The following is a 17,466-nucleotide window of genomic DNA, read 5'->3' as shown; positions in this document are numbered from 1 at the left end:
CAATCTCTGTCTCCATCATCACGTCATCATCTTCTCTGTATCCCTGTGTGTATTAACTCTTTTTTTAAATATATTTTTTAAATTGAGGTACAGGTAATGCACAATATTATATCGGTTTCAAGTATATAACATAATGATTCAACAGTTATATATCTTATTAAATCCTCACCCTAACTAGTGTAGTTATTATCTCTCAACATAGAAAGATGTTACAGAAATCTTGTCTATATTCTCTTTGCTGTACATTCATCCTCATGACTAATTCATTTTATGATTGAGATTTTGTGCCCCTTTATCCACCTTCCCCACTTACCCTTCTATACTCCTCCCTCCCCCATAGTAACTACCAGTCACTTCTCAGTGTCTCTGATTCTACTGCTATTTTGTTCATTTTTTTTGTTTTTAGATCCCACATATAAGTGAATCATATGGTATTTGTCTTTCTCCACTTGGCTTATTTCACTTAGCATAATGCCTACCCATGTTGTTGCAAATGGCAGAATTTCCTTCTTTTTCATGGCTGAATAACATTCTGTTGTGTATATGTACTACATCTTCTTTTATTCATTTATCTATTGATGAACACTTAGGTTGTTTCCGTATCTTGGCTATTGTAAATAATGCAGTAATAAACATAGGGGTGCATGTATCTTTTTGAATCAGGGATTTTGTTTTCTTTAGTTAAATTCCTGAAAGTGGAATTAATGGGTTATGGTATTTCTGTTTTTAGTTTTTTGAGGAATCTCCATACTGCTTTCCATAGTGGCTGCACCAGTTTTCCTACCAACTGTTGGAGGGTTTCCAGTTTCTCCACATCCCTGCCAACACTTGTTATTGAATAACTTCTTTTCTTTTGAAATAGTGGCCATTCTGACTGGTGTGAGGTGATATCTCATTGTGGTTTTGATTTGCACTTCCATGATGATTAGCAATGTGGAGCATCCTTTCATGTGCCTGTTAGCATCTGTAGTTCTTCCTTGGAAAAATGTCTGTTCTTGTCCTCTGCCCATTTTTTAATCAGGTTGTTTGTTTTTTTGGTGTTGATGTATATGAGCTCTTTATATATTTTGGATGTTAACTCCTTATCCAATTTATAATTATATTCTCCATATTTAGGTTGCTTTTTTTGTTCTTTTGTATCCTTAGCTGTACAGAAGTTTGTTAGTTTGCTGTAATCCCACTTGTTTATCTTTGTTTTTGTTTCCCTTGCCTGGGGAAACGTGTCCAGGAAAATTACTTGGGCTAATGTTCAATAGAATTTTGCCTGTGTTTTTTTCTAAGAGCTTTATAGTTTCATGTCTTATATTTAGCTCTTTAATCTATTTCAAGTTTACTTTTGCATTTGGTATGAGGCAATAATCCAGTGTCATTCATTCTCTTGCATGTAGCTGTCCAGTTTTCCCAACACCATTTATTGAAGAGACTGTTTATTCCCCTGGATGCCCTTTTCCTCCTTTATCACATTAATTAATTGACCATATATGCATGAGTTTATTTCTGGGCTCTCCATTCTGTTCCATTGATCTGTGTGTCTGTTCTTATGCCAGTACAATACTTGTGATTACTGTAGCTTTATATATGGCTTAAAGTCAGTTAATGTGATACAGCTTTGTTCTTCTTCCTCAAGATTGCTTTGCCTAATCATGTTTTTTTGTGGTTCCATGTGAATTTTAGGATTATTTGCTGTGGTTCATTGAAAAATGCTGTTGGTATTTTGATTGGGGCTGCTTTGACTCTGTGGATTGCTTTAGGCAGGATGGCCATTTTGGCAATATTAATTCTTTCTATCCATGAGCATGGGATTGATTTCTATTTATTTATGTCTTATTTAATTTCTCTCATGAGTATCTTTTAGTTTTCATAATATAGATCTTTATCTCCTTGGTTAGAGTTTTTCCTAGGTATTTTCTCTTTTGATTCAATTATAAATGGAATTGTTTTCTTGATTTCTCTTTCTGCTAGTTTGTTGTTAGTATATAGGAATGCAACAGATTTCTGTATATTCATTTTATATCACATGACTTTGCTGAATCCAGTTACTAGTTTTAGTAGTTTTTTGGTGGAGTCTTTAGAGTTTTTCTATATATAGTATCATCTGCAGATGGTGAGTTTTATTTCTTTCTTACCAATGTGGATGCCTTTTATTTCCTCCTCTTGTCTGATTGCCGTGGCTAGGACCTCCAGTATTATATTGAATAAAATTAGTGAGTATGGGCATCCTTGTCCTATTCCTGATTTTAGAAGAAAAGCTTTCATCTTTTTGCTGTTAAGTATGATGTTGCCTTTGGGTTTCTTGTATATGGATTTTATTATGTTAAGGTATGTTCCCTCTATACCCATTTTGATGAAAGGTTTTATCATGAATGGATGTTAAATTTTGTTAAATGCCATTTAGTGTCTATTAAGGTGATCCTATGGTTTTTATCTTTCCTTTTGTTAATGTTATACACCCATATACTCTAAATTATGAGAAAAAAACTAATGTACTGCTTTCATTCCAGCTGTCAGTTTCCAGAACCAAAAAATAGGACTCCAAGTTTAGAGAAAAAATTATTTTTTCTGATTTCTGAATTTATTTAGCAAAGTTATATAATTGAGGCATATTTGTGTATTTCTTGAATGAGATGCTTTTGTTGAAAAATTTTAATGTAATAAAATTTGAATTTTCTCTAGGAAACCCAGTATAAGTCTGGGGAGAGGAAATCCCTGGGCAAAATACCTCTAAAAACTGAAATCAGTCAAAGGGAGAAATAAAGTTTAAAACCCATTTATTGCTTACAATCTGCAGTCCAGTGCCCTCTCTATCCCCTGCCCCAGAAGAAGCAAGCAAGCAAGCCCCTCCCCTTAATCTCTCTGGTTCAGACACACCCTCGGTTGTCCAGGTAATTACCCATTGCCATGGAGATGAACTTCTCTCCACCTCTTAGGATATGCAACTGCAACAAAGCCTGGTGAGACATTCTGGAAATGTTACAATTTTACCCACAGGCCATCCCTGCAGGAATCTCACCTTACAATCTACTGATTCCCCTTCTTCTGCAGTGGTCCCTGGGGGAGAAAACTGGAGCATTGTGACCAGACTAATGACATAACAACAGCAACAGCATAAATTCATTACAATCCTCAAGCTGGAGGATTCAGCTAGGTTCAGTCTTATGCAGATTAAGTCCATAGCTCATCCATTCCATAGGCAGGCAGTAGCTGAGCGTTCAGAGCAATCATCATGTGGCAGCTGCAGCCAGGGGGTGCGATTCAGGCCACAAGGACTGTAGAAGAAATTAACCATAAGGGTGATAAGATACATGTTTTAATGACACCAGCATAGGCAAATCTTGTCCATTAGGTAGGATACATGCAAGAGAGTGGTTTTGTGATAAAACAGTGGCAGGAATGGGATCTCGTCCTGGTCTAGCATACCAGACTTTTGCCCCCCTCCCTGTAGGTGTTACAATTGGGTCAATATATAGGGTATGGGAGGTACATGCACTGGACATTTTGGGTACACTCCCGTGACCTTTGGGGGGCCATTCAGCTGTTACTCCAGGAATACACAGGAGGTCAGCTTCCAGGCCTTTCCCCCAAGGTGCCAGAAGGGCCAGCCTTTGCTTGTCCACATGTTGAAATGTTCAGGGCCAGATCTGTCCAACAGTGTCTCCAGGGCTTAATGCAGTAGGGGCTGGCAGCAGGATGTTGCTCTGCTGGCCATATCATGGCTTTAATAACTCTTCTTTGGTTTGGATGTACAATTGTATAGGAGAGGCAGCAAGGTGGGTGAGCATATCTACAGGGCTCAAAGCTCCTTTATGCAACTTTTCATTCAAACACTGCAACACTGTCCTTAGGCAAACTGACCAACCCTGTAGACCCAGGTAATTACTCATTGCCATGGAGATGAACTTCTCTCCACCCCTCAGGATATGCAACTGCACCAAAGCCAGGTGAGATATTCTGGAAATGTTACAATTTTACCTACAGGCCACCCCTCCAGAAATCTGGCCTTACAATCTACTCATTCCCCTTCTTCTGCAGTGGTCCTATAGACTATTGGTGCCTGACTTCAGGCCAGATTTCACTGTTGTACCTCTATATCATGCCTGCTCCAGTAGGATTATATGGTACATGAAATTTGGACTTTATTCCTAATTGCTGCACCCATTCTTGTGATGCATGTCCAGTAAAGTGGGTGCCTTGATTGCTTTCAATCACTTGCGACCAGCTATAGGCTGCTAAGAAATGTTCCAGGCTACTCTTGGTGGTTTGCTGATCTGCATGTTGTGCAGGAAAAGCAACCAGTAGTCCAGTAGCCATGTCCACACAAGTCATGGCATACCAATATCCTTCTGATATGGGCAGAGGCCCAATATAGTCTATTTACCACCTGACAAGGGGTATTGGCCCCCTTACTATTGTCCCATGTTGCTGTGGGACTCTGTGTAAGTCCCTCTTAGAGCATACAAAGCTCTCCTTCTGGTCTCTGCTGACTTCTTCAAAGGTCAGTGGCAAGCCCCACTGATAGGCTACAGCCCACATTGTATTTTGCCCCATGTGCAACAAATGCTGGTGTAGCCATTGGGCCACATCAGAGGCAGGCTTTCCTTGTAGCCAGTGCACCTGGGCCAGTGTGTCTGCTTCATCATTCCCTGGGGATGCCAAAGGCAAATGGCCAGTCACATGATATACAGTAACAGTCTTAGTCTGACCAGAGGCCAGTAGGTCTTGCCACAACTCTTGCCCCCAAAGGGGCTGATGACCAACCACCCAGTTGTCATGATACCATGTCAGTAGTCACAAGGTCAAGCCCTGATAGACGGCCCAGATGTCTATGGAGGAAGGCTCCTGGGTGATCATGAGCCATACTGTCCACAACTCAGCCCATTGGCTGCTCTTCCCCTCTCCATCCTCCATCCATATTGTCTTAAGTCTTAGGATGTAAAGCCACAGCCCTCCATTTTGGGGGCTGCCCATGACTAGAGACGTCTGTGTACCAAGCATCTTCAGGTATAGGAGCTTTTCCCTCCTGATAAGGAGTCTTGGCCACCAATGGCTCAAAAGCAAGTTCTTCCTGCTTTCCACTGGTATAGGTCACTGGCTCCAGTAAGCATTGGAGTTGTCCACTTAAGGGTCTAGTAGAGAGGGTGCTGTGCTACTGTAAATATGTGCCCTATTTGACCAGTGTAGGTGTCTGTACTATGCCACTCCATGGTCTTTGGGTCCAGTCTTGCACCCACCTGCAATGAGATGGATGGTTATTACCTTGTTCGGAGCTGTTCTGGCAATGGGCTCCATAGCCAGCAAGGTGTGGTACACAGCAGCCAGTTGCTTCTCTATTAAGGTGTACCAAACCTCTGCTCCTTTCCATAGTTGTGACCAGAATCCAATAGGTTGGTGTGTCCATTCAAGCTGCTGTCAAATACCCCATCCATAACCATCTTTGGTTACATGAACATCTAGTTCACAGGGACTTGATGACCCCATTACATTCAAGGCCTGAACAGCCTTGACTGCCCACTTGACATCAGTAAAAGCAGCTGCACGTGTCTCATCCCAGTCCTACCTGATGCCCTTTCATACCAACTGGTATAAGGGCTTCAGAATTTGTGCAAAGTGTGGGATAAACACTCTCCAGTAGCCCAAAAAACCCAAAAACTCTTTTAATACTGCCACAGTGGTAGGAGTGGGGAAAGCCTGGACCTTGTCTATAACTGCTTCAGGAACAACTTTAGTTTTACCCGACCACACACACCCCCATGAATTTCACAGACAAACCATGTCCCTGAAACTTGGTGCTGTTCACAGCCCATCCTTTTCCCTGTAGATTTTGCAACAGTCTAGGAACTACCCTTTCTAAATCTGCAAGAGAATCAGATGTGAGTATAATATTATCAATGTAGTGACGCAACCGCACTGTTTGTGGTTTCTTCCATGTGGCCAAGTCCTGGGCTACAAGTCTATGACAGATGGTGGGACTGTGGAGGTATCCCTGTGGAAGGAGAGTGAATGTCCACTGCTGACCTTCCCATGTGAATGCAAACTGTTCCTGGCTTTCCTGTGCTATGTCAATAGAGAAGAAGGCATTAGCAAGTTCTACTACATAATGATATGTTCCTAGCTCATGGCTGAGAGTGTACACAATATCTGCTATAGAGGGGACAGCAGCATGCAAAGGGGGTGTGACTTTATTCAGTTCCCTGTAGTCTACAGTCACACACCAGGAGCCATCTGGCTTTCTCACTGGCCATGCTGGGGAATTCAAAGGACTATGAGTGGGCTTTATGATGCCCACCCTCTCCGACTCCTGTAGAGTTTCTCCAATTTCCTTGTGCCCCCCAGACAATTTATACTTTTTAGTATTTGTCACCTGCCAAGGTACAGGCAGAGCTACAGGTGGATGCTTAGCATGTCCCCTCAGAACTGCCTTTACCACACATACCCTCAGTTGGAACACACCTGCAGTGGTCTGTAACCACAGGCCCTGTAGGATATCTACCCCCAAAATATATTCAGGGATGGGAGAAATGTACACAGTATACTCCTTTGAGGGTAAACGCTGTATCCCCAATGAGATTTGGGCTTTCTTCACTCTAGTTTCCTTACCCCCATAGCCATCTATCACAGCAGGGGTCCCGGGAAAATGCCCGGGGTTGGCATGGATCCGAGAACACTCAGCTCCTGTGCCCCCAGTGCCAGGACACGTTGCACATTCACAGGGGACCAGTGAATTGCTAATTCTACATGTGGCCTCTGGCCCACACCATATTCCCCAAGGTGGGGACTTTGACCCCTACCTCAGTCGAACTACAATGCCCAGTTGTCCTCCTGTGGGGGTGAGGGCTCAGGCAAATCTTGAGTATTGTCTCCCATGAAGATTTGCAGGGACATAGGCCAGGCATGAGGCCTTGACTCTGGTTTCTGTGTCCTGAACCTCAGCGGCTGGAACTGTTGCTCTGGCTTTAATTGGTGCCACAGTTTTAACAAAATTCTATTGGCTGCCTATCGAGTTTTTCTTTCACTACCCTGGCCTTTATCAAATGAACCCACATCTGGGTCCTTGCGACCTTCACAGGGCCTTTTGCACATCTCTGTTCAATTGTGGCCCGTACTTTCCTCCGTGCCCTTATTGTTTCAACCTCTCCCAGATCTGCTAAAGTATGTGTAGCCTCACTTATGGGTTGCCGTAGGTGGGGGACAAGAGTATTCACTAGGGACCCAAAGAGAGATGTGGGAGCTCTATGCAGCACCAGATTTTTCATTCCTATAGTGAACACCTCCTCATCAGGGCCCTGGGGGTCCATATTATAGATGATATTTTCATACCCAATTCCCACAGTACCTGTTGGAGCTCTGCATAAATTTTCAACTACTGGGAAAGTATGATAAATCACCCTGATTAAGCCAAACTACCCTGATGGCAGCTGTTAGCCATTCTAGGAACGTCTGATTCCCTGAGGCATGACGGGCATTTTCTAACCGCTGCCGGAGGGAAGGGTGAGTTGTCAAGTAGGCCTTCTACTCATCTCAGTACCCAACACAACAATGTTTTCCACCCCCATATTCCAGAGATGTAAAACCTATGTAGGCAGAGATTCTGATGGCCTCTGTGTATACTGGACGCTCACATCCACCAGCTCATCCTAGGAATAGGAGTGGAGCATGGAGTGATCCACAACCTGGGGAGGGTCTCCTCCACCCCCTGATGAGTCTGCAGTGGTTTCGTTTTTATTTTCTAAATTACAGCTGGGCGGACCTTTAAAATAGGAGAAGATGGTACCTCTGGTGGTGGCTGGCATAGCAGATCTGCCAATGGCCCCACCTCCTTCTCCACCAATGGCTCATCCTCTACCATTTCCAGGGATGAAGGCACCACTCTTTCCATCCCCCCCCATGACCTCCTGCAACGCGGCTTTTCTTGCTGTCTTCCCCCTTGCCGCTAAGGAGTCTTCTAGGAGCTTGACCTGTTTTTTCAGTAACTGTCTCTCTTCTTTAATAGCACCCCATAGGTTATCGCCGAGCTCCTCCAAGTGATGCTGAAGAGTGTCTCTCTCCTGCCTAAGTCCCTCTCTCTCCTGTATAACATTTTCCACTACCTTGATGAAAAGAGAACCTACAGTGCCAGCCGTTATATGACCCCCTAAGGTATCCAAGCAGTCTTCCAACTCTGCAGCTTCTGGTATTTCCACCCTTCCCCATTTCTGGGGAAGGCCCCACCCCTCTAAGAGGTACTTTACCGTAGACCAATTCCCCACTAGGGTTCCCAAATTGGAAGCTCCACAGCTGGGGGTATAAAAACAGGTGAAGTGGCACTCTCTGCTGCTGCAGCCACTGGGGCCTCCCTACTATCCATAGGAGCAGCCCTCCCAAAGGTCACACCCATTATGACAGATTTTCGCTTCAGAGGAACCTTGCCAACTGCTGCCACATAAGTCCAGGGAGAAGAAATCCTGGGGCAAAATGTCTGTATAAACCAAAATCAGTCAAAGTGAGAAATAAAGTTTAAAACCCGTTTAATGCTTACAAACTGCAGTTCAGTGCTGTCTCTTTCCACTGCCCTGGAAGAAGCAAGCAAGCAAGCAGGCCCCTCCCCATAACCTCTGTGGTTCAGACATGCCCTTGGTTGCTCAGGTATTTATCCATTGACATGGAGATGAACTTCTCTCCACCCCTGCATGCACCAAAGCCAGGAGAGATATTCTGGAAATGTTACAATTTTACCCACACCCAGGATATGTGTTTTATTCATGAACAAAAAAAATTGTTTTTCATGCGATGTTTATGCTGAATTTTCCTACAATTACAGATTTTCAAATGTAGAAAGCAGTGCTACAGAAGGGATGTAGTGCATTTGTTTTTTCCTACAAATACTACTTTCTCGACTCTCAGTGCATGAATCAGTGATTATTTCCCCTTGTAAACTGAATTAAAATTTCAATGTGAGGAGGATTAAAGATGGTGGAGTGAGAGGTGAGACAGAGATTTCCTCCTAAAACTGCATATAATACAAACATATAATTAATACAACTAATCCTGAAAGAGCAACAGGAAAGAGGGCTGCGCCAAACTGAATATACCTGGAGAAAAGAATTAACCTCATGGAACAGGGTAACATACCAAAGCCATGGCCAGGTGGGACCCAAGCCCTTCCCCAACCCCAGCTCACCGGCAGGAGGAAGAGAAACAGAGCAGGGAGGGAGTGCAGGCCTGGGACTGCTGAATACCTACCTCCAGAGATCTGCTCTGGGAGCACAAACCTACGTTTCATGGTGCTTTCATGATGCTCACATGATTATGGGATTGGAATGCTAAGACAGGCAGAATACCTGGAGAGACTGAGATTCCAGCCACTTGTGGAAAGCAGGGCTCCATATCCGGCTGCTCTGGGAAAAAGAAAGGCAGTCTGAGAGACTTCCTAACAGTGAGAGGGCTGCTACAGGGGCAAGGATTGCACAGAGCTTAGTGCTCAGGAGAAAGGAGAGGTAGACAAAATTATCCAGGTGCACTCTGCCCAGCAGGTTGGGAACTTTGTTGATCTTCACATGCTCCAGCTCCCTAGCTGGCTACACAGCTGGAAGGACCCCCTCTGTGATAGGCAGCCACCTGCGACTTTCTCCCGGCCAGCCCCACCTGGCTCGCAAACCGGCAAACCCTACCCTGGCATTAGGCCAGCCAGAGGGAAGCACCATCTACAGCAACTACAAACACAAAGCATAGAGGCTTATACCTGCATGCTCGGCCCACTGGTTCTGACAGTCGAGGCAGGCATAGCAGCCAGGAAGCAGGAAAGAGCTCTTTCCACCCCACAGGCACCAATACCGCTCCCCTATGACCTCCCTACATTGCTTCAGGACTGAGCAGCACCAGAGAGTAGACCTTCTGGGTGCTAGAGGGTGCTAGATAGAAATATGAAACACCAAAGAAAACTGGTTCAAAGTAAAATTGTGAATACAACACCCGAGAAAGATTCAAATGAAATCGACTTTATGAATCTTCCTGAAAGAGATTTCAAAATTAAAACCATTCACATGCTTATGGAGGTACAGAAAAATATTCAAGAACTCAGGAATGAATTCCAGTTGGAGATCCAATCATCGAAGAGCACAATGGAGGTATTAAAAGCAGATTAGATACAGTGGAGTAGACAAAAAATGAAATAGAAACTAGAGAAGAGGAATACAAAGAAGCTGAGGCACAGAGAGAAAAAAGGATCTCTAAGAATGAAAGAATATTGAGAGAACTGTGTGACCAATCCAAACGGAACAATATTCGCATTATAGGGATACCAGAAGAAGAAAAGAAGGAAAAAGGGATAGAAAGTGTCTCTGAGGAGGTAATTGCTGAAAACTTCCCCAATCTGGGGAAGGAGATAGTCTCTCAGGCCATGGAGGCGCACATATCTGGCAACACAAGGGACCCAAGGAAGACAACATCAAGACATATAGCAATTAAAATGGCAAAAGTGAAGGATAAGGACAGACTATTAAAAGCAGCCAGAGAGAAAAATAAGATCACATACAAAGGAAAGCCAATCATGTTATCATCAGACTTCCCAGCAGAAACCTTACAAGTCAGAAGGGAGTGGCATGATGTATTTAATGCAGTGAAGCAGAAGGGCCTTGGACCAAGATTCCTTTGTACGGCAAGATTATCATTTAAATTGGAAGGAGAGATTAAACAATTTCCAGATAAGCAAAAGCTGAGAGAATTTAGCTCCCACAAACTGTCCCTACAGTGTATTTTGGAGGGACTGCCATAGGTGGAAGTGTTCCTAAGGTTTAACAGCAGACACCAGAGGTAATACAACCACAGTAAAGAAAGTAGAACAGCTGATTACTAAGCAAATGCAAAATTAAATTAACAATCCCCAAAGTCAATCAAGGGATAGACAAAGAGTACAGAATATGTTACCTAACATATAAAGAATGGAGGAGGAAGAGAAAGGAGGAGAAAAAAAGAACCTTTGAATTGTTTTTGTAATAGCATATTGAGTGAGATAAGTTAGACTCTTATAGATAGTAAGGAAGTTAACCTTGAACCTTTGGTAACCACAAATCTAAAGCCTGCAATGGCAAAAAGTACATACCTATCGATAATCACTCTAAATGTAAGTGAACTGACTGAATGCACCAATTTAAAAACATAGGGTCACTGAATGGATAAAAAAAAGAAGACCCACCTATGTACTGCCTAAAAGAGACTCACTTTAAACCCAAAGACATACACAGACTAAAAGTGAAGGAATGGAAAAAGATATTTCATGCAACTAATGGGGAGAAAAAAGCATGAGTTGCAGTACTTGTAAAAGACAAAATAGAATTCAAAACAAAGAAAGTCACAAGAGACAAAGGAGGACATTACATAATGATAAAGAGGTCAATCCCACAAGAAGATATAACCATTGCAAATATTTATGCACCCAGCAGAAGAGCACCAATATATGTGAAACAAATACTAACAGAATTAAAAGGGGAAGTAGAATGCAATGCATTCATTCTTGGAGACTTCAACACTCCACTCACTCTGAAGGACAGATCAATCAGACAGAAAATAAGTAAGGATGCAGAGGCCCTGAACAACACATTAAAACTGATGGACCTAACAGACATCTACAGAACTCTACACCCAAAAGCAGCAGAATACACATTCTTCTCAAGTGCACATGGAAGATTTTCAAGAATAGATCATATACTAGACCACAAAAAGAGCCCCGGTAAATTAAAAAAGATTGAAATTGTACCAACCAGTTTCCCAGATAACAAAGGTATGAAACTAGAAATAAATTATGCAAAAACAAAGGTATGAAACTAGAAATAAATTATGCAAAGAAAATGAAAAATCCCACAAACACATGGAGGCTTCACAACAACGCTCCTAAATCACCAATGGATCAATGACCAAATAAAAACAAAGATCAAGCAATATATGGAGACAAATGACAACAACAATAATTCAAAACCACTATTCTGTGGGATGCAGCAAAAGCTGTTATAAGAGGAAAGTATATTGCAATATAGGCCTACCTCTGGAAAGAAGAACAATACTATATGAACACTCTAAACACACAATTAATGAGACTAGCAAAAGAAGAACAAATGAGGCCCAAAGTAAGTGGAAGGAGGGACATAGTAAATATTAGAGGAGAAATAAATAAAATCAAGGGGAATAAAACAATAGAAAGAGTCAATGAAAGCAAGAACTGGTTCTTCAAGAAAGTAAACAAAATAGATAAACCCATAGCCGGACTTATCAAGAAAAACAGAGTGTCTACTCACATAAACAGAATCAGAAATGAGAAAGGAAAAATCACTGCAGACACCACAGAAATACAAAGAATTATTAGAGAATACTGTGAATAATTATATGCTAACAAACTGGATAACCTAGAAGAAATGGACAACTTTCTAGAAAACTACAACCTTCCAAGGCTGACCCAGAAAGAAACAGAAAATCTGAACAGACCAATTACCAGCAACTAATTTGAAGTGGTAATAAAAAAACTACCTAAGAACAAAACTCCTGGACTAGGTGTCTTCAACACTGAATTTTATCAAACATTCATTGAAGACCTAGTACCCATCCACCTTAAAGTTTTCCAAAGAGTGCAAGAGGAGGGAATACATCCAAACTCATTATATGAGGCCAGCATCACTCTAATACTAAAACCAGCCAAGACACCACAAAAAAAGAAAATTACAGAACAGTATCCCTGATGAACATAGATGGAAAAATACTCATCAAAATGAATTAAAAAATACATCAAAAACATCATCCATCATGATCAAGTAGGATTTATTCCATGGATGCAAGGATTGTACAACATTTGAAAATTCACATCATCCACCACATCAACAAAAAGGACAAATACCACATGATCATCCCCATTGATGCTGAAAAAGTATTTGACAAAATTCAACATCCATTCATGATAAAAGCTCTCAACAAAATGAGTATAGAGTGTAAGTACCTAAACATAATAAAGGCCATATATGACAAACCCACAGCTAACATCATACTTAATAGGGAGAAGGTGAAAGTTTTTCCTTTAAGGTTGGGAACAAGACAAGGGTGACAACTCTCCACACTTCTATTCAACATAGTACTGGAGGTCCTAGGCACAGCAATCAGACAACACAAAGAAATAAAAAGAATCTAGATTGGCAAGGAAGAAGTTAAACAGTCCCTGTTTGCAGATGATGTAATATTGTACATAAAAAATCCCTAAAGAATCCACTCCCAAACTACTAGATCTAATATCTGAATCTAGCAAAGTTGCAGGATACAAAATTAATATGCAGAAATCAGGAAAATAATTCCATTCACAGTTGCATCAAGAAGAATAAAATACCTAGGAATAAACCTAACCAAAGAAGTGAAAGAACTATACACTGAAAACTACAAGACACTCATGAGAGAAATTAAAGAAGATACCAATAAATGGAAACATGTCCCGTGCTCATGGATAGGAAGAATTAATATTGTCAAAATGGCCCTCCTGCCTAAAGCAATGTACAGATTCAGTGCAATTCCTATCAAAATACCAACAGCATTCTTCAATGAAGTAGAGAAAATCATCCTAAATTCATATGGAACCAGAAAAGACCTCGAATAGCCAAAGCAATCCTGAGAAGGAAGAATAAAGCAGGTCAGATTATGCTCCCCAACTTCAAGCTCTACTACAAAGCCACAGTAATCAAGACAATTTGGTATTGTTACAAGAACAGACCTATAGACCAATGGAACAGACTAGAGCACCCTGATATAAACCCAACCATATATGGTCAATTAGTATATGATAAAGGAGCCACAGACATACAATGGGGAAATGACAACCTCTTCAACAGCTGGTATTATCAAAACTGGACAGCTACATGCAAGAGAATGAAACTGGATTATTGTTTAACTCCATACACAAAAGTAAACTCGAAATGTATCAAAGATCTGAATGCAAGTCATGAAACCATAAAACTCTTAGAAGACAACATAGGCAAACATCTCCTGAATATAAGCATGAGCAACTTCTTCCTGAACTTATCTCCTCGAGGAAGGGAAACAAAATAAAAAATGAACACATGGGAGTACATCAAACTAAAAAGTTTCTGTACAGCAAAGGACACCATCAACAGAACAAAAAGGCATATTACAGTATGGGAGAATGTATTTGTCAATGACATATCTGACAAAGGGTTAACATCCAAAATATATCAAGAACTTACATGCCTCAACACACAAAATCTAAATAACCCGATTAAAGAATGGTGGAGAATATGAAGAGACAGTTCTCCAAAGAATAAATTCAGATGGCCAACAGACACATGAAAAGATGCTCCATCCACATCACTAATCATCAGAGAAATGTATATTAAAACCACAATGAGATATCACCTCACACCAGTAAGGATGGTCAACATCGAAAAGACTAAGAACAACAAATGCTGGCGAGGATGTGGAGAAAGGGGAACCCTCCTACACTGCTGGTGGGAATGTAAGCTAGTTCAACCATTGTGGAAAGCAATATGGGGGTTCCTCAAAAAACTAAAAATAGAAATACCATTTTACCTGAGAATCCCACTCCTTGGAATCTACCCAAAGAATACAACCTCTCAGCCTCAAAAAACATGCCTCCCTATGTTTATTGCAGCACTGCTTACAATAGCTAAGATATGGAAGCAACCTAAGTGTCCATTAGTAGACGAATGGATAAAGAAGAGGTGGTACACATGCACAATGGAATACTATTCAGCCATAAGAAAGAAACATCCTACCGTTTGCAACAACATGGATAGATCTGGAGGATATGCTCAGTGAAATAAGCCAGGTGGGAAAGACAAATGCCAAATGGTTTCCCTCATTTGCAGAGTATAACAACAAAGCAAAACTGAAGGAACAAAATAGCAGCAAACTCACAGACTTCAAGATGGGACTAGTGTTTACCAAAGGGGAGGGTTGTGGGAGGGAGGTCGATGGGTATTGAGGGTAATTATGTTTAGTACACATGGTATGAGGGGTCACGAGGAAAACAGTGTAGCACAAAGAAGGCATATAGTGAATTTGTGGCATCTTACTACACTGATGGACAGTGACTGCATTGGGGTATGGGTGGGGACTTGATAATATGCTTAAATATAGTAACCAAATTGTTTTTTCATGTGAAACCTTCATTAGACTGTGTATCAGTAATACCTTAATAAAAAATTTAAAAAGTAAACAACATTTCATAGTGATATATGTTTTACAGAGTAAAAGCATATTTTGTAAATAGGTATTTGGGTGGTTCTAAAGAGCCTAAGCAAGTAACTTATTTAGCAGGAATTGTATTTAGAATGTTTGGTTACGTGGAGCTCTTTGTGTAAGCTATTTTCTACTCTTTATTTTTACTATGAAATATGGTCCTGCCCAAAAGATGAGTAAAGCGTTGACACTTTAATAAATTATTTGTTATAATTTAATATATATTTTATATGAAGCAGTTATGCTTATGTGGCCACCATTCAGATACAGAATGGAAAGCTACCCTTGAAGTTGTCATGTGCCTTTGCAGTTACAACTCTCCTCCCCTTTATAACCAACCTGCCTCCTCTAACTTTCTTACTTCTTTTGGGTACCATTGCCATCTACATGTGTTTCTCTAAATACTAGTTAAGGTTTTATTTTATGTGGTTTAAATGTTCTTTACCTTTAAGTTTCTAATCCAGTATCCATAGAAGTCTTATGGAATCTAAATGTAGAAATGTACAATTTTTTACCTTATAATGTGGGATAAAAGATTGCTGACTTTTGCTATAGCATATTATTCTTACTTTTTTTGTATTAAGGTATTATTGATACACACTCTTATGAAGGTTTCACATGAATGGTTACTACATTCACCCATGTTATTGTGTTTCCCCCCAAACCCATTGCAGTCACTGCCCAACAGTATAGCAATATGCCACAGAGTCCCTATTTGGCTTCTCTGTGCTACACTGTCTTCCCCATGATCCCCCTCACACCATGTGTACCAATCGTAATACCCCTGAACCCCCTTTTCCCTCCCTCCACCCCCACTCTCTCCCACCCCTCCTCCTTGGCAACTGCTAGTCCCTTCTTGGAGTCTGTAAGTCTGTTGCTGTTTCGTTTCTACAGTTTTGCTTCGTCGTTATACTCCAATGAGGGAAATCATTTGGTACTTGTCTTTCTCCACCTGGCTTATGTCACTGAGCATAATACCCTCCAGCACCATCCATGTTGTTGCAAATGGTAGGATTTGTTTCTTTTTTATGGCTGAATAATATTCCATTGTGTATATGTACCACCTCTTCTTTATCCATTCATCTACTGATGGACACTTAGGTTGCTTCCATATCTTGGCTATTGTAAATAGTGCTGCAATAAACATAGGGGTGCATATGTCTTTTTGAATCTGAAAAATTATATTCTTTGGGTAAATTCATAGGAGTGGAATTCCCGGGTCAAATGGTATTTCTATTTTTAGTTTTTTGAGGAGCCTCCATATTGCTTTCCATAATGGTTGAAATAGCTTACATTCCCACCAGCAGTGTAGGAGGGTTCCCTGTTCCCCACATCCTTGCCAGCATTTGCTATTCTTAGTCTTTTCAATAGTGGCCATACTAACTGGTGTGAGGTGATATCTCATTGTGGTTTTCGTTTGCATGTCCCTGATAATTAGCGATGTGGAGCATCTTTTCTTTTGTCTGTTGACCATCGGAATTTCTTCTTTGGAGAATTTTCTGTTCATATCCTTTGCCCATTTTTTATTCAGGTTATTTGCTTTTTGGGTGTTGAGTCATGTGAGTTCTTATGTATTTTGGATGTTAACACTTTGTTGGATATGTCGTTTATGAATACATTCTCCCATACTGTAGAATGACTTCTTTTTGTTCTGTTGATGGTGTCCTTTACTGTAGAGAAGCTTTTTATCATGATGTAGTCCCATGTGTTCATTTTCGCTTTTGTTTCCCTTGCTTGAGGAGATGCGTTCAGAAAAAAGTTGCTCATATTTATATTCAGGAGATTTTTTTCCTATGTTGCCTTTTAAGAGTTTTATGGTTTCATTACTTAGATTCAGGTATTTGATCCGTTTTGAGTTAACTTTTGTATATTGGGCAGACAATAATCCAGTTTTTTTCTCTTGCATGTAGGTGTCCAATTTTGCCAACACTGTTTGTTGAAGAGGCTGTCATTTACCCATTGTATATCCATGGCTCCTTTATCATATATTAATTGACCATATGTGCTTGGGTTTATGTCTGGTCTCTCTTGTCTGTTCATTGGTCTACAGGTCTGTTCTTGTGCCAGTACTAAATTGTCTTGATTACTGTTGCTTTGTAGTAGAGCTTGAAGTCAGGGAGGGGAATCCACCCTCCTTTATCCTTCATTCTCAGGATTGCTTTGGCTATTCGTGGTCTTTTGTGGTTCCATATGAATTTTAGAACCATTTGCTCTAGTTCATTGAAAATTGCTGTTCATATTTTGATA

At 40.9% G+C, this 17,466-nt stretch overlaps 1 protein-coding gene across 10 annotated transcripts in view; it reads left to right on the top strand.

Annotated features, from left to right (window-relative positions):
- Nucleotides 1–17,466, top strand: part of SENP7 (SUMO specific peptidase 7) — a 208,348-nt gene that overhangs the window by 89,553 nt on the left and 101,329 nt on the right. The window lies entirely within an intron of this gene.

Source organism: Manis pentadactyla, chromosome 1 (genome assembly GCF_030020395.1).
Source record: "Manis pentadactyla isolate mManPen7 chromosome 1, mManPen7.hap1, whole genome shotgun sequence".
NCBI lineage: Eukaryota > Metazoa > Chordata > Mammalia > Pholidota > Manidae > Manis > Manis pentadactyla.
The sequence above is the reverse complement of the archived record's forward strand: the minus strand, read 5'-3'. Positions and strand labels throughout refer to the sequence as shown.